Source organism: Balaenoptera physalus (assembly GCF_965194825.1).
Source record: "Balaenoptera physalus genome assembly, chromosome: 6".
In the NCBI taxonomy this organism is placed as follows: Eukaryota; Metazoa; Chordata; class Mammalia; order Artiodactyla; family Balaenopteridae; genus Balaenoptera; species Balaenoptera physalus.
The window spans coordinates 106,999,174-107,022,638 of record NC_138885.1 but is presented as its reverse complement, the minus strand read 5'-3'; the positions used below and the strand labels follow the sequence as shown (position 1 = coordinate 107,022,638).

The 23,465-nt window shown below is 40.8% G+C and overlaps 1 long non-coding RNA gene across 1 annotated transcript in view; it reads right to left on the bottom strand.

Annotated features, from left to right (window-relative positions):
- Window positions 1–78: 78 nt before the first annotated feature.
- Window positions 79–23,465, bottom strand: part of LOC309663486 — a 67,896-nt gene continuing 44,509 nt past the window's right edge. Inside the window, exon 6 of the long non-coding RNA XR_014265305.1 lies at window positions 79–10,570. This is a non-coding gene — a long non-coding RNA (uncharacterized lncRNA). The remainder of the gene's footprint in view (window positions 10,571–23,465) is intronic.

Here is a 23,465-nt window from a genome sequence, read left to right as displayed (position 1 = left end):
TTTGATGTATTTCTGATGTTAAGTGCTTTTTCAGGCTTGTCTATTACGTCAGAGTCTCTCTTCTTTCTTTCTCTCTCTCTCTCCCTCCCACCCCTTGCCCCCAAGCTCCTCTACACGCCATCCTCCCCCTAACCATAGGGTGTACTTGGTTGGAGGACCCTAACAATTAAAGGAAAATGGATGGTGAGATCATCTGTCAATCCATGAGATTTTTGGGCCCCTGTGGTTCCCTCCACCTTTCCAAGCTTTGTTGGGCTCTTTATTGGGTTTCCTATCTTATCCTAAGAGCTCCTACTGTGGAGATGGGATAAGGGAACAACAGAGAATGCATCTCCATTGATAGTTTGAATGAAAGGGGAAGGACCTATTGCTGAAATAATTTGGACACGCCTGTACTGTGCACGGGTGGAAAAGGAAGGGCGGAGCTAAAAGTCACTCTACTGATCCTCCTTCCTCTGAGTGTATTTGCCAGCTCACCAGTAGTCTTCTCCCAGCACCCCTCCACCCATCCACCAATCAGCCTGTTTTTTTTCCTAAGGGATTTCATTCAACATTTGACATTTATCGTGCAGCTGTTTAAACAATATACATTGTGTTAGGTGCTGTGGAGGAGAGCAAGATAAATGAAACACAGCTCCATCCTACACTGGAGCAGCTGGCTCAATTATCTGCAGGGATGTTTGGTGATTATTGGTGTTTATTTCAATATCAATGCAGCTGGTATATCACTGATCTCTGTCTCTGTCTTTCTTCATCTGTACCCCCTTTCTCTCTGTCTCACTCATGCACCCTCTCACTTGAATGGAGGCATAGGTAGGATGACTTTCCCTGGTGTCATGGGATATAAAACACATACATAAATCTCTGCTACAGGACATGACATATATCTAGATTGAGATTACAGATAGCGGGGGATGCATAGCATTCATAAAAGTTAAGTGTGTTAACATTTTTATTCCATTCCTTGTGCAGGGATGATCAGATATTTCCAGAGGTACTGAGTAGAGTATGTCCTTACTAATCAATTTTCTCTTTTCTCAAAAAATACTCTCTAATGGCGATGGAGGTACTTGTTAAGCAAAAGAAGGACACCTATAAAAGTTACTCTCTTGAAGCTTTACACTGTTTGGAGTCCTGCTACACACATGGAAATATTGCTGAAAAAAAAAAAAAACTTTAGTTTGCTTTCTGACACATGCTCAAAACTTTTTGTGTCAAGCAAATCATAGCCAGAAGATCCCATTTTTGTTGCAGTGTAGAACTGATATATTTATTTCTGCAATAGAAATTGAGGGTATGACAGGAATAAGACTTCTGCTCATGAAATAACTTGCCAAATGGTTATGGCCTGGCCTGTCTTCACTGTGGCTGCACTGGTTCTGGTTCCTGAGTGCTTAAATCTCCATGAGGAACCTGATTTTCCCTAAAATTGGCTAAAGGAAGTGTTTTCCTAAGGAACCAGCAGTACAAGTAAAGCAAAACGATAAGTCATTCTGTAGCAATGTCCATTTCCTTCACAGGAAGCTCCATGGATCCCCAAAGCCACCCTCTCCACCCCAAGTCTTGGATCTGAGCACAATAGCTGTGGGCCATAGGATATTTGTCAAACTCTGGCTTATTCTATCTTAAATGACACCAGACCTGGGCCAGATTGAGGGCCTCCCTTGCCACCTCCTATTCAGGTTCTTTTTTCCTGCATCAGATGAACATAGATGTTCCTGTTCTTACTGCAATAACTTGGTCTCCCATGAGAAACTGCTGAGACAAAAAGATTTGCATTTCCCCAAAAATGAACAGCAACTTTTTGGATATTGGATATTTAAGTAAATGAATATTTGGAGAAAGGCATTGTTTAAAGATACATCCAAGTTATATCACTGAACAGAATTCTAAATATCAGTTAAAGACATCAGCATAGTGGTACCTCATTGGCTTAGGAGGTAGGAATGCTGGAATGGGAAGTAGGTACCCACCTTGTGTCTGAAAAATTGAGTTTTACAAAATGTGTTCCTGCTAAAACAAGTGAACGAGAGCACTGTGGACCTATGATCAAATTCTTTTTTCCACTCTAGAATACAAATACTGTTTATAACCCCCTAAACTGTAGTTTTCTCATTTAAAAAACTTTATATACAGACTCCACCAAGTCCTCTTAATCCATAATTTGCTCAAGGAGACCATGACAATTAGAGAAAGCCAGCCAACCTACAGCTGGAGGGTTAGGAAGACTGGGAATTGTTCATAGAGTCGGGGTGAGGATATCTGAATTTTCCTCTCTACACAAGCATAGAGAATCACACTAATAAAGGTATCAGTTGGTTTCCAGTCAGAGAGATAGAGATAAAGGCATGGAATTATAATTCTGTTCATTCAAAAGTGAGAGTAAAATCCAGCTGAGATCAGTGACTGGTGATATGGTTGTTGGCATGCATATGTATCTGTATGAATACAGGCACATACATTTGGACTCTAAGAGCAGGCTTTCGACTGAAGTACAGGTTGGGACAGAGTATTTACCCCAATTGGGAAACAGAACAGAAAGACTGGATGTGGGGAAGAGTATGGAGCTGTGCAGAAACACCTGGCTCCCTAATCTCAATGAATGCCCAAATGGTATTTAAGGAAAACCAGGAAGCACCATTGGTAGAAGTGTCATGCAGCTTCTCAATCAACATGTGGTTTTGGACTCCCATCTCAGTTGAGATGGATCTGAGCTGTCAGGAACACCAAGAGGTCATCAACCTAGAAGAGTTAAAATGGCCATCTTCAAAGGCTCAAGAAATTGAAGAGCTGTAAGAGTCATTACAGAAAATTTAGAGGACTTGCAGCTTTGTCAATTCACCCATTTCTCTTGCCTATAGATCCATGCCTCCCATGGTTCCTGCCTTCTGTCTACGTCTTGGGTGATATCATGCACCATCTTTTAGGGTACACTGTACCATAATTTCCGATATATCAGGGGGAAGGACAGAGAGATCTTCCTGATGGTCCCCCAGAGTGTGATTAATAGTAAAATACATTCAGAGCCGTCATCTCTAGCCAGTAGGTACTGCATTTTCAACCCAAGTACAATAAAGACTGTCAGAGGTGAACAGGAATAAAAATGAGAACTTCATGAAGCCTAAACAGTGAGTTATCTGAGAGCAGAGGAAACAGTAGGGTGGAAAAAAGGGAAGGAAAAAGAAGAAAATGTGGTCATACTGTAGCTTGCTCATCATCTTGCACCCAGCCCAATGAGAAGATGCTGAAAGACTGACATGAGGTTTCCTTATGTGCCATGGTGGCATTAGAGGGGCTGCTGGTAGTTACGACAGCAGTAGTGTCCACTCTGGACAAACTATGTTAAGAGAGCTGGTCAGAATGGAACCAGAGAGATGTGCTTCCATACTGCATCTGTACTGCAAAGTCCAGGCCATGTAGTCAATAGGTTCCAGTCAGTCCTACTGAGTGAATGGTGGAGAGAGAGGAACCACCTTCTTGGGATTTGAAGGTTTAATGCCATGGGTTTTCTCCTCACAGCTGAAAGGTTGACAATGGAGATGAGGAATAATAGCCACTTACTTAATCTGATTGATTAGGCCATAATCATTCAGAAAGGGTCAGATGATGACCATCTTCAGCAGATGCCCAGTGTTTAAGGCCAAATACAAGTCCACCCAACTCTAAGAGACTGTGAGCATCTTAAACAGGCAGAGTATTAATGAGGAAAGACAGAGTTCAGGAGAAGCACTCACACATATATAAACACCCATATATGTGAATAAAGCCAGATAAATCTTACTATTTACAAAACAAGCATTATGAAAAGAAAAATCAGGTTAAGAACAAGAATAGGAAAAGAGAAAGAAGAGTCTGATAGACTGGAACTCCAATGTCCTGCTTCCTGTCCATCAGGATTGAGGGATAGAAAACTAAATCCTGGAATAAAGGCAAACAGTGACTTTGACAGAATCAGTGCAGTATTTCTCCCACCACTCTCACCCTCTATAGCTGGCAGCCATTTGTCCTTGACCAGTCTTTCGGCATTCCATTAGTGGTGAGCTGTCTATCAAAACCCTTGAATGGAAACTTTTGTGTGGACTGCAAGCCATTCTCATTTTGGCAGTTGGACAATGCCAGTTAGCTCAAACTTTCCTCATCAGATTTTGAACACCTGCCCAATATTGCTCCCAGTGAATATCCACATCCCTGGTGGATGAAAGAGAGATTGCTACGTTCTCTGACCCTGAGTGATTAGAATAAGATGAGTAAGATGAATACCAAATTGGGAGAGAAAATGTAGGAATACAAAGAGAGGAAGTCATGAGCCAAATCTCAGTAGTCAGATAATACCATGAAATGAGCCAAGGAATGAATCAGACTGCAAAATAAGTTGGGAGAATGCACCATGCCTGGCAACAAGGCAGCAGTCCCCAAAGCAGTAGGTCAATTTTGCAGCTACCCTGTTCCAATACCACCATCAATTCTATAGAATAGAAGCCCTACAATTTCTTCTTGCCCACTTCCTAATGGACAAATGCACAATTGGCATTGGAGTGATGCACAAAATTATCCCAAACTAAAAAATATCTGCAAGATCCCAATTTTTATTACTGTCCACAAAAAAATGAGAGTCAAAAAGAAAAAAAGAATAACAGTTTGATCTAAGGAATGCCAAGGATTGTCAGCAACCATCAGAGCTATGAAGAGGCAAGGGAGGATCCTCCCCTAGAACATTCAGAGAGAGCATGGCCCTGCCAACACTTTGATTTTGAACTTCAAGCCTTTCGAACTGTGAGGGAATACATCTCTGTTGTTTTTAAACCACCCAGTTTGCAGTAACTTGTTACAGCAGATGTAGGAAACTAATATAATTCCTTTTCCCCATTCTCCCTATGGAAATCCTTTCTCAGAAAAGACATTGATGGTACCATCATCTTCCCTGGGGAAGCCCGTGGATGAATGAGATCAAGAGGGACCAGGCATTAAGGCTGGGAAGAAAGATCTACTGGAATGTCCATCCTCAGCAAGGCATTCACATCACCCTGTGTTTTAAGAACCTTGAAATTACTCCATAAAACCTGTACTGCTGATAGGCCATCCCTGCTCAGCATATTAGTAAGGGAAAGGCAAGGGTAGATGTAAATAACTTTACTGAGAGCTTATTATATGCCAGGCAATGGTCTATGTGCTTCACATGTAATATCTCATCAAATCTCCCCAACAATCCTCTAAGGTGGGGATGATTAGTACCCCTACACTCTGGATGAAGTTGTCTCAAAGGGGTATGTTAACTTGTTCAAGGTCAGAGTTAGTAAATGGTAGAACCAATACTTGACTCCAGGCAGTTCCTGAATGACTATCAAAAGTTTAGAGACTGAGTTGCTTCCATATCTTGGCTTGCATATATCTTTTTGAATTAGGGTTTTGTTTCCTTTGGATAAACACCCAGAAGTGAAATTGTTGGATTGTATGGTAGTTCTACTTTTAATTTTTTGAGGAAACTCCATACTGTTTTCCATAGCGGCTGCACCAATTTACATTCCCACCAACAGTGCAGAAGGGTTTCCATTTCTCCATATCCTTACCAACACTTATTATTTTGTTGTCTTTTTGATGATAGTCATTCTGACAGGTGTGAAGTTATATCTCATTGTGGGTTTTATTTGCATTTCCCAGATGTTTAGTGATGTTGAACATCTTTTCATGTGTCTATTGGCCATCTGTCTTCTTTGGAAAAAATGTCTATTCAGGTCCTCTGCTCATTTTTTTAAACTTTTCAATACCTGTTTATTTTATATGACCACTTCCATGTACCTGTTACTCCCTTATTATAATTTTTATCTGGTATAATTTGCATACAGTGAAATGCACAGACCTTGAGAGCATAGTTCAGTGATTTCTAGCAAATGTGTATACATAACCAGCAGACCTATTAAGATATAGCCTCGTTTTTTTTTTTTTTGATGTTGAGTTGCATGAGTTCTATGCATATTTTGGATATTAACTGTTTAGCAAATATATCATTTACAAATATTTTCTCCCATTCAGTAGGCTGCCTTTTCACTTTTTGATAGTTTCCTTTGCTGTGCAAAAGTTTTTTAGCTGGATTTGGTCCCATTTATTTATTTTTGCTTTTGTTTCCCTTGCCCAAGAGATAGATCTAAAAAAATATTACTAAGACCGATGTCAAAAAAGAGCAGCCTAAAGTGTCCATCAATAGATGACTGGATAAAGAAGATGTGGTGTATATATACAATGGACTATTACTCAGCCAAAAGAAAAAAAAAAGTAAGAAAGAAAGAAAAAAGAAATCTTGACATTTGTGACAACATAGATGGATCTAGAGGGTATTATGCTAAGTGAAATATGTCAGAGAAAGACAATTACCATGTGATCTCACTTCTGTGTGAAATCTAAAAAATAAAACAAACAAAACAGAACGAAAACTGACACATAGATACAGAAAACAAATGGGTGATTGCCAGAGGGGATGGGAGTGAAGGGGGTAAGATAAGTGAAGGGGATTAAGAGGTACAAATCTCCAGTTATAAAATAAACAAACCACAGGGACATAATATATAGCATAAGGAATATGGTCAATAATGTTGTAATAACTTTGTATGGGACAGATGGTTACTAGACTTATCATGGTGATCATTTCATAATGTATGTAAATGTCAAATCACTATGTAGTGCAGCAGAAACTAACATAATACTGTACCTCAATCACATTTCAATAATATAAATAAATAAATAAAATTTCACCCATTAAAAAAAAAATGTTTGGCGACTAGGGCATTTAGAGGCCTCAGAATCCGATTTTGTGTCCATTTAGAAATAGATTCCATTAGGTCCTGGGTAGATGGTGACCCAATAGCAGGAAGCTCATTGCTTCACCTGACAGTCCTTCCCCCCTTAGAAAAATCTGAATCAGAAGTTTCAACTTAAGGAACTAGGTGAGGAGTGTTAGTGGAGGAAGTAAGGAGGATGGCCATGGTCCAGAGAGATCAGGCCATCTGAAGGTGTTCATGACCAAATAAACAATGAAACAAGCACTGGGGGAGACAAAGATTTCAGCCGCTGAGCTGGCTGGAGGAGCTCTGGTCAGATTCAATGCATCTGAAGGAAGCGCCTGGCACAGGACTCCGAGCTGTGCAATCAAACCCTGAGCTGGCTGGGTTGTTGGACCCAGAGAATGTGGGGTGGACAGTCATGATGGCCTGCCCTCAATGGTCAGCAAGACCTCAGGAGAACAGAAAGAAAAGAGGGAAGAAAGGAAGGAAGGGAGGAGGAGATCATGCTGTGTCCCAATCTCTGATTATTCTAAGTGGTAGCTGGGGCAGTTTTTGGTTTCTAATTTATTTTTCCACCATGATTTCTTATTTATCCTCCCACCTCTCAGGTACACAGCAGGTTTTATGCTTGCTGCTTCTGAAGAATTATTATAGATTCACTGAAGAGACTTGGGTTTGATGACAGGGGAAAAGACCATGGAGAGAAATGTGGAGAGAGAGAAAGGGATTGACTTGCCTGCAATGGGATTCTTTAGGGCAGGGGGGAGGGGCTTAAAAGTAAGGTCAGGGGGCAGCTCCTGGTAACGTGTGAAGGGGTGGGAGGATCTTGGAGAAACAATCAAGGGTTGCACAGGGTGATGTGTCTTCAGTCTGACATTCACAGCCCTACCAGGAGTTCCCTCCATGGCCCCAAGCACAACACGAAAGTAGCAGAAAGGAGGGCATGAAGACAGCACAATGGCACAATAGTAGACATCTCTGCCACGAGAGAGTGGACAGCCCACTGAGGCCCACAGGTGCTTCTTCAAGAAGTGGGTCCTCTGTGAGATTCTAAAAACTCAGCCCTGTCTTCGAATGAGGGTTGGGGGTGAAAAATAAGATTGAATTCCTGACACCCCAGGGTAATAATTGAATTGAATTTATGAGAAATAGAGGTACAATATTACTTTCACACTTGAGCCCATGGATTGAGGTTGGAACCCCCAGCAGAGTGTAATGAAGCAGGTTTACAACCAATGAAAATCTTCCATCTGGGACCATGCTGAGTCACCAGGAGCATAGTTTACTTGGCTGTTGCAGAAAGGCCATGTTATACCATGGACAGAGAGTGTCAAATACCACAGAGACTACTTAGCACCATCCTTTCTTTGCCCCTTGCAACCTGCCTACATCGATCAGGCCACTGATGGCCCCTCATCCCCCAGCTGGCCCTCAGGACCACCAACAGTGCCTGATCTTCTCCTCTAAGGACCAGCCTAGGGCTCTCTTTCAAAAAACCCATGTTTTGCTATATGGGGTCGGCAAAAGAAACTTCATCTTGCCTCATTTGGAAACTCCTGATCAGGGTGAGGAGAACCCATATAGGGAGAATTAGGAAGGGTATTCAGGAGGTTATAATATAGACATGGACCTTATGCTTCTGTCATGTACTCTGTCAGTACATGGCAGGCACACTTTATGAACATGACTATCTTTCTGAGTACCCAGGTCCGAAATAAACTTTAAGGAGTCACAGATTCATACCACAACCTTTGCTTTCAGCTGAATGAAAAGATAAAGAGTTTCTGCCGTAGAGGAAAGGGAAGAGGGAATTTTGAGGACTCACTCACTGGCAACATCTAACTTTATTGGTCATAAAGCCATCCACTCCTCTGAAATCATATACTCGTGGCATTCATTATATATTAATCATATATGGAAAAATTAAATTTAATTATGTATGAAATTAAATATGGAGCTTATTTTTATGAAAGGAAGAATGACAGTGGTGAAAGGTGTAGAAAACCCAAATTTGTCAGAGAACAGAGAGGACAGCCTTCTTGGAAGGTCTTTTGAATATTTGACCCACTCTGTTTTTACCAGAAACATCCTTTTGCTGATACTCCTACCCTGGGCCCTGCAGAAAGTTAAGGAGAATAAAGGAGATCCATCCCAAAGCCCCTGCATGGATGGTGGTTAAGGAGTTGGTGGGTAATTTCGCAGATGGCGTAGTCCCTCAGCTAGTCTCCAGGAATGAAGTTCCAAAGTAAATCTGTTTGTTTTGTTTTCAGGGGATATATTATACAGGCAAGAGACTTATTAAATTATCCCTTAAAATTGTCAATCACTTCTTTATTCTCAAAATCTCAGTTTTCCTTTCACTCAGGTTTTGTTGCTGTTATTTTCCCTCTTAATCCTTTGAAGGTCAACACTAATCTGGGTCCAAGGGAGAGCAAAGTAGAACATCACCCCATGGTCTATGGCTGAGTGGAAGGAATCCTGGGTTAGTGGTCTTAAGGCCTGGGTTCTGGAGTCTGCTGTACCACTAAACTAATCTCTGCATAGGTAAAGTGAGAAGCCCTAACTCAGGTCACCCCTGTGTTTCCACCCACTGCTGATATTCTGGGATCCTACAGTTGCACATAGAACACCACTCTTGGTGTGAAGGCTGGCCTCTTGGTTTAAGGGGACCCACACCCCTCCATGGAGTCCTGCTCAGACCAAGAAAAACAGTAGACTCCAACAAAAGGGACCCACAGGCAGCAGGTGTTCACTTACCTATATCAAGAACAACACTTTTTACATAGGATATGGTCAGTCACATTTGCAGAATAGATTTTTCTAGACCCATGCTTCCTGTGAGAAGGGTTTAATTCTCCTAGTGGGGTGAAGGAACAATCCCTAATTCCCAAAGTAAACCCTTAGTGAAACATGATCTGGGCCCAGCACCAAGTCATCATAAGGCCCAAACCAGAAGAGGCTTAAAGATGAAAATGAAAGAAAATTATACCAACAAAAATATAAATCTCTTACTACTATTTATGTCTGTCATAAAGATTCTGTTGATTGTCGTAACATCATATGCGCTCAAGAGAGCAAATACCACAAGAGCCAAAATCCATGATTTCTCCCAACCACCAAGCGCCAGCTGTAAACCAAGACACCCTGGTTCAGCATTACTGCTCCTCATAGGCAGCTATTCCCAGGTTGTATTTGAATTTGGACCAGAAGTCTGAGCATAGTAAGCATGCAGCTGGTGGGTTTGTTTGGCTCCCATTCAGATTCAAAGCCATGGACTCTTCCCGAAAATACAAACGTTATTGTGATTGGACTCAGTAAGTCTAACTTTCAGTTTTCTGTTATAGAGAGAAGGATTCTGATTTAAACCCTGAACTTCCAAAGGTCAGGGGTGTTGTGTTATATTTGTTTATCTCCAAGAAGTAGCCCAGTGCATACCCCATGATAAGTGTTCAATAACTTAAGTGAATTCATGAATGTTGGTGGTATATGCTGTCCTCTCTCTGCCCCCACCCTTGCAACACACATACACACACTGTCCTCTACGTAGCTGGGACCTGGCTTTGATATGTATTCAAAGTAAAGGACAAAATGGCAGCCTCACACATGTACACACAATGAGGCTGGTGTATTGCAATGCCCTGCCCACCACCTTCCCCAGGAATGGAGCTTTTCTCCTTCAGTGAAGGGAGAAAGGGCTTTGCAAAACTCACCTCACTTTCCTCTTTGTCTTTCTCCTTGGTAAGACTTGAATTCTGGAAATCTTCTCAATGGGACCGTCCTTAGCCGTAAAAGCCCTATGGAAAGGGACAAAAGCATAACAGTTTAAGGTCTATGGCAGACCCTGTCCTAAGGGAAAAGAATGAAAGAGAATAAGAGGGACATTTTCAAAATGTCCATGCTGTCCAGCCCAGCTCACATGGTTTGGGACAGAATACTGGTCAGATGGGGAAGCATTTTGCTGGAGAATCCCCTGTGTGGCTCCTCTCAGGAGCCCAGCATGGCAGATTAACTGTACAAGGTGCCAGCTGCTGGAGAGTTGAGAGAGAAATTCTACCAGCGTATGAACTTTAGCAGAGGTTCTCAGCATCCTAAAGGAGATAATTGCTGTGAGTCTTACCAAAACCTTGGATTCCAAGAGGCCTATACAGTGGCAGACAGACTTTTAAAGTAAGTTGGCCATATGTTCCAGTTTGCCTGGGACAGTTCCTGTTATGCTTACTGTCTGTCCTAGGGTCTTATCCTGTTTTAACATTTGCTTTGGATTTTTCATCTTCCAACATAGTGTCATCATTAATAGTTGCCTTAAAATAAGGCATAAGGGTTTGCTTGAATTCTGTTATGGACTTCCATCTTCCTTTGTGGTCATGTATAGTGTGTGTGAAACACATTTTAATATATGATTACGTGGACTATGGAAAGGGAGAAAAGATACCTTTAGAGTAGAGGCCCCTGGCAAAGACTAAGTTAATCAAGCTATCAAGGTTAACCTCACCAGTGATGTCATGTTGATAGCATGTGTCCTTGTATGATGTGATGCGAAGGGCACTTCATCTCTGTGGTCTTCCTCCCCAAAACCCATAACCCCAGGTTAATCATGAGAAATACATCAGACAAACTCAAATTGAGGGACATTCTACAAAGTAACTGGTCCTAAAACTCTGAAGGGAAGACAGAGAAATTGGCATAGATCAGAGATGAAGAGACATGACAAAATGTAATGCAGTATTGTGGCTGGGTTCCTGGCATAGAAGAAGGACATTAGTAGAAGAAACTAGTAAAATCTTAATAATGTATAGAGTTCAGTTAATAGTAATGTTGGTTTCATATGTAACAAATGTACCACAATTATGTAAGATATTAACATTGAGACAAACTGAGTGAGGGGTATAGGAGAACTGTCTGTACTATCTTTGCAACTTTTCCATAAATCTAAAATTATTCTAAAATAAAAAGTTTATTAAACTTAACAGCTGTAGTGGAAATGTTTAGAAATATTTTAATATATACACAGAAAAATTTCACTACAAATTTTTGTGACAAAGCTGACATTTAATACAAAACAATAGTTTAACGTGGCAGAACATGTGTTTACTCTTTGCTATTCCTCATAAGTCAAACTTTAGAAATATTTAATCTGTTAGGGAATTACTTAGTAAATCAACTTAAGGGCCTTTAGGTGTTTTGTGAGTGAGCTCTCTTAATTTTGTTTGTCTTTGACTCAAAATATATCGAAAGTGTTTTATTAAAGTATTCAACGTGTTGGGGCTTCCCTGGTGGCGCAGTGGTTGAGAATCTGCCTGACAATGCAGGGGACACGGGTTCGAGCCCTGGTCTGGGAAGATCCCACATGCCACGGAGCAACTAGGCCCGTGAGCCACAATTACTGAGCCTGCGTGTCTGGAGCCTGTGCTCCGCAACAAGAGAGGCCACGATAGTGAGAGGCCCGCGCACCGCGATGAAGAGTGGCCCCCGCTTGCCGCAACTAGAGAAAGCCCCTGCACAGGAACGAAGACCCAACACAGCCAAAAAAAAAAAACAAAAAAAAACAAAAAAAAATTACCCCCCTATTCTGGGGCACCCCAACCCCCTCTTAAAAAAAAAAAAAGTATTCAATGTGTAGAAAGCCAAAATATCAGCATTTGGAGTTTTTACTGAATTTTAGTTGTTGACAACAAAGATTTCAAATGGGAAGACATTGAAATGTATTCCATTAAAATAAAGGGGGCACTGAACAAATTATGAGAGAGAAAGAGAGAGAAGAGATTTTTCATAATGAAATATATGGCACATACTTATACTAAAAATGTATTTTTTGTTTATCTAAAATTCAAATTTAGCTGGGACTCCTGTGTTTTTACCTGCCTAATCTGGCAACTCTAATCATGGAGAGAAGTCTGGCTTCCAGCCCAGCCTCATTTATTCAACACACTTCTGTTAGCCTGGCTCTGTGTTAGGTACTGGGATAAAAAAATTAAAAGACATGAATATATCACTGAGAGACTCCCTCACAGTAAGTCCCTGATAACTCACTGTGTGATCTTGAAGAAGACACTTAACTTCTCTGAAATCCATGTCTTCATCTATAATATGAGATTATTGCAGTCCTAGGCTGATTCATGGACAAAATGGAGCTCTGAGCGTAAAGGAATTTTGGAAAAGTCTGAGTTGTTAGAAAACCTATGTTTTAATTACTTCACCAAGCATCTTTGGCAACACTGAAACTAGGGCAGATTTGTGGGCCAAGTCCGCTACGTGTGTCCTAATGCATCCAATATTTTTGCCAGATTTCCCTGATCTAAAGAGCCAGCCTCCTCTCCCATCTCTTCCCCATCTTGTCAAAGCTACTCCTCTAGTCTGAACCATATCCCTGGAAAGAGGCAGGAAGATTCAAAGCCACCAGCTGCAGCAAACAGTTGGACCCCCAGAGACAACTTCTCCTTTGTGTCAGCACGGTTCTCTGATGGGGAGAATTATGGGAAACAAGCAAGTCGGAGAACTTTTCTAAGTACCCACCCAGAGACCCCTGAACTATGTGCTCCACACAGCTCAGGAGGCTGCTGAACACTTGAGTGAGTTTGCCAATGCTGAAATGCCCCCATCAGTCATTGTATCTAGGGGTCAGGTGGGCCTGTGACTAAGCATTCCAGAGACTGCAGAGGAAAGCCTATTCTGCAATGTCCCTAGGGAGGGAGAGACCCATGCATTTCCCATCACCTCTTCCAGCTCCTCTGCATCCACCACGAAGCCAAAGAAGTCCTAGTTAGAGGTTAGAAGCTGTAAACATCCTATTAGTAAAGACATCAAAGTCTAGTTAGAGAGGTAGAACCCATGCAATGCTACCTTATATTGGGTTTTTTTATTATTATTTTTATGCGGCAAGTGGCAAGTCCATCATTGTCTTCACTTAGAAATCCAAGAGACGATTATGATAGAAAAAAAGTTTTGTTAAGACAAGATGCTGAACAGATTAAAGGATGCTGTTAACCTTGATTTTTCTTGTTCTGGGTAGAAAATCTTTATTTAAATGGGTTCTTGGACTGAACAAAGCTAGAGAGGTTGTTCTACTCAAAAGTTATTAAAGTTGACAAGAGTATTCATCAGCTATGTATTTCAAACATGGAATGAAAACCATTGACAATTATTTCAGCATGAAGTATAAAAGTATGTGACTTCCAGTCTCTGGAGATCTGGTAGCCATTCTCCAGCAACTCTTTACCCAGGATCTGATGAAGACCCTCGATCAGGGCCCAAGGGAATTCACTGCAAAGATCAGGAGGGATTTCTCTACTTCTAGATCCTGCTACAGAGGAACCTTCTCTGTCACAATCATAGCTCTCCTGTCCCCTGCAGTGGACTCTAGGACTTGACTTTCTTCCATGGGGACCCTAGCTTCTCAGTCTTTGCTGATGTGATTGCTCGGTGCTCATTAGAGTACCAAGATTTTTTTCAGTTGACTTCTATATAAAGTTTTCTTCACTGAAATACTTGCTAAAATGCTCCATTAATTTGAGAATGGCTTTTGTCTGATGCCTGGGCCTCCCATGCTCCCAAGTTCAGATCTCTGCCTTACATCCGTGCTTTTGGTGAGAAGCAGGAAAAGGCAGGTGGGTTATCCACCGTCCTTTTGCTATCTTCCATATACATAAATGAAATTCTCTCTCTCTCTCTCCCTCTCCTCCTCCTCCTACTACCTCTATTTTCATGTCAAAATAAAACAACTGGACTGATTTTCACCAAATTCAGGGTGCACATTTGGGATAGTCTGCTAAAATACAAGCTATGGCCAGGAACATAAAATATGCTTTGGAAGGCCCTGGGGAGACTGGAAGATATTGGGCAGTCATCCTCAGAGCATGTCCAAGGGCTGCGAATAATTAATAGAGGGATTAAGAAGATATGAACAGAAAAAAACAATATTTTCAAATGTGAGTCCCCAAATAAAAAGACATAGCACAGATGTTGATTTATCCATTAGAACGACTGCTCACAGCCCTGGGAGGGGTGTGTGTGTGTATGTTTGTAATATTTACTGTCCACCATGTGCTAGGCATTATATGAAGTGTGTTATATGAATTATATTCAACATACACCTAAGATAGTTATATTATTATCAGGTTTATTTTACAGATGGGAAAAAAGGTCCAGAGAAGGTAATAAGTATATGAACTTGGAGCCAGTTCCTTAAGTGGAAAGCTAAATTTTTAAACTCTGACTCCTTTATGGTCACTTTTTGAAGTTTGTACTAAAAAAATCAACAAGATGACCCCTTTATGCAACTCCTCTGCAAGCCTGTTGAACGCTGCCCTGGTGGCAATGTTAACTAGTCTCTGCATACATGCTGCAGTCTGTGTTAGCAGCTTTCTCTTATCTGTGCTGTCTATGCAGCCAGGAACACTGGCAGACACTGGAGCAGAAGCCTTTCCTATCAGCTGTCATCTGACCTGTAGGGAGAAACATTCCAAATACAAGGTGGAAGCAATTTTAGCAGGATGTAAGGAGGAACTTTCCTCCCTGGAGGTTTGAGTGACATCAGAATGGATAAGCAAGGGAATCATATCATCTACTTTCCAGGGGAAGTTTAAAAATAGCAGCAGCCTCTTAGTGTTGGAATGGTGGTAACAGTATATCTGGGCCATGTCTGTATGCGATGCCAAATTAGCTATTGTAATGCATGAATGCAGGAAGTAAATGCAGTTTATGTCAATACTGCACAAAGTCAAAGCAATTTGACAATTGTCAGCATGACGGGTAAATCTTGACAGCAGGTAACTTGCACGCTAATCTGAATCATAGAGCTCTAATTGTTCAGGTTAGTTGTCGAGCATGATCAAACCAAATGTAATACTGCTAACTTGCTGTTCCACGTTGCCCTAGGCAGTGGAAAGAACTTGGTGCCATTGTACTCATTTATTCATTGATTAGGCATCTACTACTTTCTAGACTTGATGCTCTGCACTGGAGTCACAAGATGAATAAGATGTGTTTCTCTTCATCCTCATCAAGAAGCTCGTAGCCCAGTGGTCTGGGCTCTAGTCCCAGCTGTAAATATGAATAGCTTCATGCTCTGTTCAAATGACCTGACCTCTTTCTGGGCCTGACTCCTAATCTGTAACATGAGGAAAGTAGACTGAGACCCTTGCCTGGGATGAGCACCAGCTTATGCAGCTATGAACTATTGATGTCATCTGTTCAACTAATATTTGCTAGCATCTTCCATGTACCAGGCACTGTGTTTTGCAGACATAACATGACAAGGATGCCATCCCTTCCTTTGAGAAGCAGGAGGGAAGAACATTGAGGCTGGAGAATAAAATACCATAAGGTGCAATGTTACATTACAGGGGTTAACATGAGTCATAAGGGAGTGGGAGAGTCAGGGAATAGTCTCCCTGGCAGAAAGCTTGGTGGTGTCCTAGAGATTAAGGAGGAGCTAATCAATAGATTAAGGGAATAGGAGAAGGAATTCCAGGCACAGAGAGGATCAGGAGGCAAGAAGGAGGATAGTTGTTTTAGAGAATTATAATTAGTCTAATGTGAATTGAGGGTAAGGGGAGAAGGGCAGAGGGGAGATGGGCTGGGGTAGAGCGACAAAAGGAAAGGAGAGGGGAGAAGAAGGGAGGGAAGAGGAGAGGAGGAAAGGGGAGGGGAAGGGAGAGGAAGGGAGGGGAAAGAGAATATGGGAATATGGAAAGGGTTGAGAGGCAAACAGAAGGAAAAATTAGGGACCAGATTATCAAGAACTTTGTACCCCATGCTTGGGACTTTGGACTTGAACTTGAGGCAATCAGAAGTCACAGAGGGTCTTAAGCAGCAGAATTCTGAGGTTAGAAGGGAGCTTTACAGTACAATATGTAGAATACATATTGGGGGGGGAATCAGAAAGAGCAGTCCAGAGGTTGATGGCCTATTTGGGGCTTAATGAAAAGGATTTCCTTTCCTCCTCTCTCCCCTTCCCCTTCCCTGCACTCCCCTCCCAACCCCCCTCTCTTCCTTTGGGTGTTAGAGAGGCCATGGTAGTTTCACATCAGGAAGGAGTGCAGTATGAGTGCTTCATGGCTCTGAAACCAACAGAGGTGGTTTTGTGACTGTATAAGGAGCTGGTGACATCCATTCATGCTGAAATTCCTTGCTGTCAAGACCAAGCTCCAGCCCATAAGAAGGCAAGGACTGCCTGGAAGTGAATCATCATGGGTGGCACAGATGATACCAGATTCTAAGAATCTAAACTATGTGGGTTAACTGAGCACCCTTGACAATTGAGCTGTTTCTCTTCTTTCCTTGTGCAGTTTTAGCCCAGAAGAAGGTGCCAGGTTTGGTCATATCCATCCTCAACCCCTGTAAAACAGTCGTGCGGGGCCCTCAGAGCCCCCAGCAACCCTGCGACTCTAAGCATAAAGGATTGAGCTAAAAACACAGTCAAGGTAGTTTCAACACAAGACAAGTAGAACCAAGGGGAAACTGAACACCAGAGGCTTTACTTGAATAAATAAGGGGGGGGGGCGTCCCATTATATAATCCCCCCACATAAGTAAGAAAATGTAGTACCAAATAATTCAAAAAACAAGTACAAGAGGTGAATATCAGCAGGACTGAGATTTGGCATGAAGTGATGGTTAAGAGTGAAGGATTTGGAGCCAGGATCCCTGGGCTGGAATTCCAATTTCACCACTATGAGCTGCACAACTGGGGCAAGTCAGGTCACCTCTCCATGACTCAGTTTCTTCATCTGTAAAATGAGGATAATAATAATACCAACCTCATTGGGTTGCAGTGAGAATTAAACGAGTTAATACTTGTACTTCAAAACAGCTCCTGGCATATAACAGGTGTTATAGAAGTGTCTGTTAAATAAAAATAAAGAAAATCACCACTCCCTTAAGAAATAAGTGGTGCAGGGATTCCTGGAGGAGAGGATGAGGGGTTCAATGACATCTTTTAGGTTCTGGGGACCTGAAAATAGAGAACAACTTGTGCCCAGGGGACATATTAGTGGTGACTCAGCAGACAGGGTTTGATGGTGTTTCTCTATTATGTCTTTGTAATAAAGAATCTGAACAAAGAATCAAAGGAAGAGGGTTTCTTTTAAGTTTCAGGCCAAAATTAAATCTGTTTAAGTTAGCAAATAGGGAATGAAATGTCTAGAAATAAGCTTGAGTGGAAAATAAATGTCAGAGACCCAGGGTTGGGTAGTTAAGAGAAGAAAAAGTGGAATGAAAATAACTCTGCACCCCTATGTAACCCCACGCAGACAAACAACGTCATTCAGACAGAGGATAAGTCTGCACCTGCATCCACCTTTCAGAAGATAAGGCTCTCTCTTAAGCTTGATCCAACCTAACAAACATCTCTCTGGCTTAGAACCTCCATGCTGCAGGGAGAAGAGTAAGTCCACACTGTCCTCCTGGTTCCACTCTGTTGTTCTTCCTATGTAAGACTGACTCCCCTGGCTGAGTTCCCTAAGATCTGATGCTAGGCCTGGCCCAGCAGGAAACACCAGCTCTTAGTTCGGGTTTGCTGGCTACTGGAATAGTGCGTCTTGCCTGGGCCATCCTTTTCTCTCTCTCTGAGCATTTTCCCTTTGCTTCAGGATTCTTGAATCCCTCATTATACCATTGTTCTTTGGGACTCACAGTTTTTGGTCTTTTCTTGAGAAACCAGAGAGACAGTTGCAAGTTTTCAGTAATCAGTTCTCCTTACAACATTGTCCAGGTTATTGAATAGCCTGTTTCGGAGTTCCTTGACATCACTACCCAAAACCATTTGCATGATGAGTAGAGATAGATGGGCATCAAGGGAGAGGGTATAGGAGAGAAAAAATCAGAGGCTGTAAATCAGCCCCAACCCCATACAAACCTGATAGTCCTACCACTCACACACAGATGCACACGAACATACATATACACTCTCTTCCCTCATTTTCTGGGTGTGGAAACTTAGACAAGTGCATGTCACTATCATCAGCTTTGTTTTATGGATCTTTGTTTTAGTGATCTTTGAAGTGATCTCCAAATGCTTTATGGATCTTTGAAGTGACGAGAAAATAGTTTCTGATCTAAGCATAGTTTCTTAGATGAATACAATGATAAATTAATGACTAATCAATACATGAATAGCACTTTATAGTTTATGACTGCTGTTCATGTCCAAGAACAATTAAAAAGCCCATCAAAGAGGAGGATATAAGACACGTAGTTTAGTCAAGGGCTGTGTGAAGACAGGAATTTTAGGGATTGACGTGCTAAGCTTTCTATCCAGTTCACAGAAAAGAGCCCCTGGCATTGTTTATCTCAACTACTTAGTTCATGGTTGATGTACAATATGTGATAATGGCAAATAAATACCAAGATTCTGCCCACAGCCCTGAATAACACTACTGGCTTAAATAGACATTAGGCAAATATTTTATTTTGATTTTGTGTTTATTTATCTCTGAATTACACACACACGTGTACAGACACATACTATTTCTCATTTCAAATGATACCGTGGGGATTTCAGAGAGAAGTCCGTGTATTGTAAAAGGAGGGTCCCAGGACAAGTAAATAACCTAGTTTAAAATCTCAATTAGAAAAGAGCAAAATTCCAGGTGAAATTCAAATAAAAGAATTCCTGGTAGTAATGATTGTTATATACCAAAAAGAGTAACTGAAAGAGGCTGAGGATTCATTAAAAATCTTTTAAATTACTTTTAAATAGTTTTTTTCCCTCACAGTTCTGTAATGAGTAGGATTCCATCCTGCTTGGAGGTTAGGAGATGGATAACATAAACTTTTAAACTTGAATTTGATTTTCCTATGCTTCTGTGAGCATCAAAACTGGAAACAGGGGTATAGCTGTTAAAAATGAGACTAATAATGGGGTAAAGACTCCATTGTTTATTGTGAGGAATAAATGAGAATAAAGTATCTTAGTATAATAACTGCTACATAGAAGCATTCAGTACATGTTAGTCTTTAATAATTATGAAGGTGATGAAGGTGATGATAAACCATACTTTTATTTCCTTTGTGCAGGAAATTTTTTATGCAGCCCAGGTAAGAGCAAGTGCTAAGAGTTAAGAATGTGTTTTAAATGAGTTCCGGAAAACCATTCCCTTAGCTGATTCTATTTTCCCGAACCTCAACTAAAAGCCTTGAGAAAAATTGGGAGCCAAAATTTCTCCTACAGCAGAGTTGGTCCTCATCAGTCTATAAAATTAAACTGACTATTGACTTAAAACAGTGATAGGCATTTTAGATTTATGGCCAGTCTGTGAGCTGACTCACTAGATTTTTTTCCCCCATCTTAAGATATAATTTTGGTCATTCAACAGAAGAACACAAAACCGAAAAGAAAACCAGCGGGGTCACGGGGGAGAAGGAGGGAAACCTAACTTGAAATGCTCATTTGTTAGGACAAAAAAGTCATTATTGTTCTGTCTGAAGGCAGGGATAGAGAGATGTGAGAAAGGAGAAAGGAATCGAAGCTTTAGATGCAAAAAATATTTGTATAAAGGATTAGGTGAGAGACACTAGAAAGACAAAAACCTACTAGTTCAGGACTTGCTAAGAAACAGGTTGAAGTGAGAGAGTGACATGGACATATATACACTACCAAATGTAAAATAGATAGCTAGTGGGAAGTAGCTGCATGGAACAGGGAGATCAGCTCGGTGCTTTGTGACCACTTAGAGGGGTGGGATAGGGAGGGTGAGAGGGAGACGCAAGAAGGAGGAGATATGGGGATATATGTATACATATAGCTGATTCACTTTGTTATACAGCAGAAACTAACACAACATTGTAAAGCAATTACACTTCAATAAAGATGTTAAAAAAAAAAAAAAAGAAACAGGTTGGAGGGATTTGGGGAGCTATAATAAAGGTGGCAAACTGGTGGCTCATAGATAGGGTTGAACAGCTATTACATGTACACACTGCTATATTTAAAATAACCAATAAAAGACCTATTGTAAAAAAATTAATTAATTAATTTTTAAAAATAAAGGAAATGGTGAAATGCCAAAAGAAAAATTTAACTTTACTTTGTTTCTAACAATTAATAATTGGAGGAATTCACATCAAATTCTGGATTTCTGGTATCTTTTGAAAACCAGAAGATGAGGCAGAGCAGGGTCTGCCCTTCCCAAAAGCAAATGTCTCTTTCAGTATGTGCTCCCCAGCTTGCTGTGGCCTGAATTCTACTTCTTTCTGAATTACATGTAGCTGGCTTTGTTCCTTTTCAAGGTCCCCTGTATGCACTGTCCCCTGTATGCACTGAAGTTTACAGCCTTCAGTTAAAAGGCACTGAGAGCATGGGACAAGACTTCAAGAGTTGTTTGTTGAAGCATGGTAAAGAAAGGAGATTTCCAAGTAAAGAGTTAGTCAACAATACTTCAAAAACACCTAGACTTAGGGGTCTTGAGGGCAGGCAACATCCATTTTTATCTTTATGTTCCATGACTTTGTAACTCACTGGGGCTTGTGGACACTTGCTAGAAAATGAGTAAATTATGTGGATATTGACAAACTGATTCTGAAGTTTATATGGAGAAGTAAAAGATACAGAATAGGCAAGACAATATTGAAGGAGAAGAACAAAGTTGGAGGATTGACACTACCCAAATTCAAGACTTACTCTCAGGCTGTAGTAATCAAGACAGTATGGTATTGGGGAAAGAACAGACAAATAGATCAATGGAATGGAATAGACATCCCAGAAACAGACCAACATAAGTATAGTCAACTGATCTTTGACAAAAGAGCAAAGGCAATACGATGGAACAAAGATAGTCTTTTCAACAAATGGTGCTGGAAAACCTAGACATCTACATGCAAAACAAACAAACAAACAAATAAAAAAGAATGTGGACACAAACCTTACACTCTTCATAAAAATTAACTCAAAATGGGCCACAGACCTAAACATAAAATGCAAAACTGTGAAACTCTTAGAATACAACATAGGAGAAAAATCTAGATGACCTTGGGTAAAGTGGTGACTTTTTTTTTAATATATTTTAAAAAATTTATTTATTTTATTTATTTATTTTTGACTGCATTAGGTCTTTGTTGCTGTGTGCCGGCTTTTTCTAGTTGCGGCGAGAGGGGGCTACTCTTCGCTGCGGTGCTTGGGCTTCTCATTGCGGTGGCTTCTCTTGTTGCAGAGCACGGGCTCTAAGTGTGTGGGCTTCAGTAGTTGTGGCATGCGGGCTCAGTAGTTGTGGCTCGCAGGCTTAGTTGCTCCACGGCATGTGGGATCTTCCTGGACCGAGGTTCAAACCCATGTCCCCAGCATTGGCAGGCAGATTCTTAACCACTGTACCATCAGGGAAGCCCAAGGTGGTGACTTTTTAGATATATAACACCACAGGCATGGTCCATGAAAGAAATAAGTGATAAACTGGACTTCATTAAAATCAAAAATTTTTGCTATGTGCAAAACACTGTCAAGAAATTAGAGAAAAACCACATGCTGGGAGAAAATATTTGCAAAAGAATATCTGATAGAGGACTTTTATCCAAAATATACAAAGAACTCTTAAAGCTCAACAATAATAAAATGAACAACCAGATTAAAATTGGTCAAAAACCTGAACAAACAACTCACCAAAGAAGATATGTAGATGGCAGATAAGCATATAAAAGGATTTTCAACATAGTATGTCATTAGGGAATTAAAAATTAAAAAAAAAAAAAAGACAGAGAGAGAGAGATACCACTCCACACTTATTAGAATGGCCAAACTCCTGAACACCAACAACACCAAATGCTGGTGAGGATGTGGAGCAGCAGAAACCCTCATTTCTTGTTGGTAGGAATGCAAAATGGTACAGCCACTTTTGTAGACAATTTGGCAGAATCTTACAAAACTAAACACACTCTTACCATACACTCCAGCAATCATACTCCTTATTTACCCAAAAAAGGTCAAAACTTATATCCACACAAAAATTTGCATATGGATGATTATAGCGGCTTTATTTATGATCTCCAAAACTTAGAAGGAACCAAGATGTCCTTCAGCAGGTAAATGGATAAACTGTGGAACATTCAGATGTGGAATATTATTCAGTGGTAAAAATAAATGAGCTATCAAGCCATGAGAAGACATGGAGGAAACATAACTACATATTACTAAGTGAAAGAAGTCAATCTGAAAATAAAACATACTGTATAATTTCAACTATATGACATTATGGAAAAAGCAAAACTATGGAGACAGTGGTTGCCAGTGGGGAAGAGCGTAGAGAGGAATGAACAGGTGGAGCACAGAGGATTTTTAGAGCAATGAACTATTCTGCATGATACTGTAATGGTGGATGCATGTCATTATACATTAGTCCAAATTTCTAGAATATGCAACACTAATATGTAATTTAAACTATGGATTTGGTTGATAATGATGTGTCAATATAGGGGTGATCAATTGTAACAAACATTCCACTCTAGTGAGGGATGTTGATGGTGGAGAAATTTGTGTGTGTGAGGGCAGGGGGTAGGGAATATGTGGGAACTCTCAGTATGTTCTACTCAATGTTGCTGTAAGCCTAAAACCTCTAAAAACTAAAGTTGATCTTTTAAAAAAATGAATGAATGAGCTCAAAACTTTGCCAGATATAATGGTGGACAGAGAAAAGGGATAAGGCAAGCGGTCGTATCCTTGCCCTCAAGGCATTTGTAATGGACTTGCAAAGATCAGACAAAACGC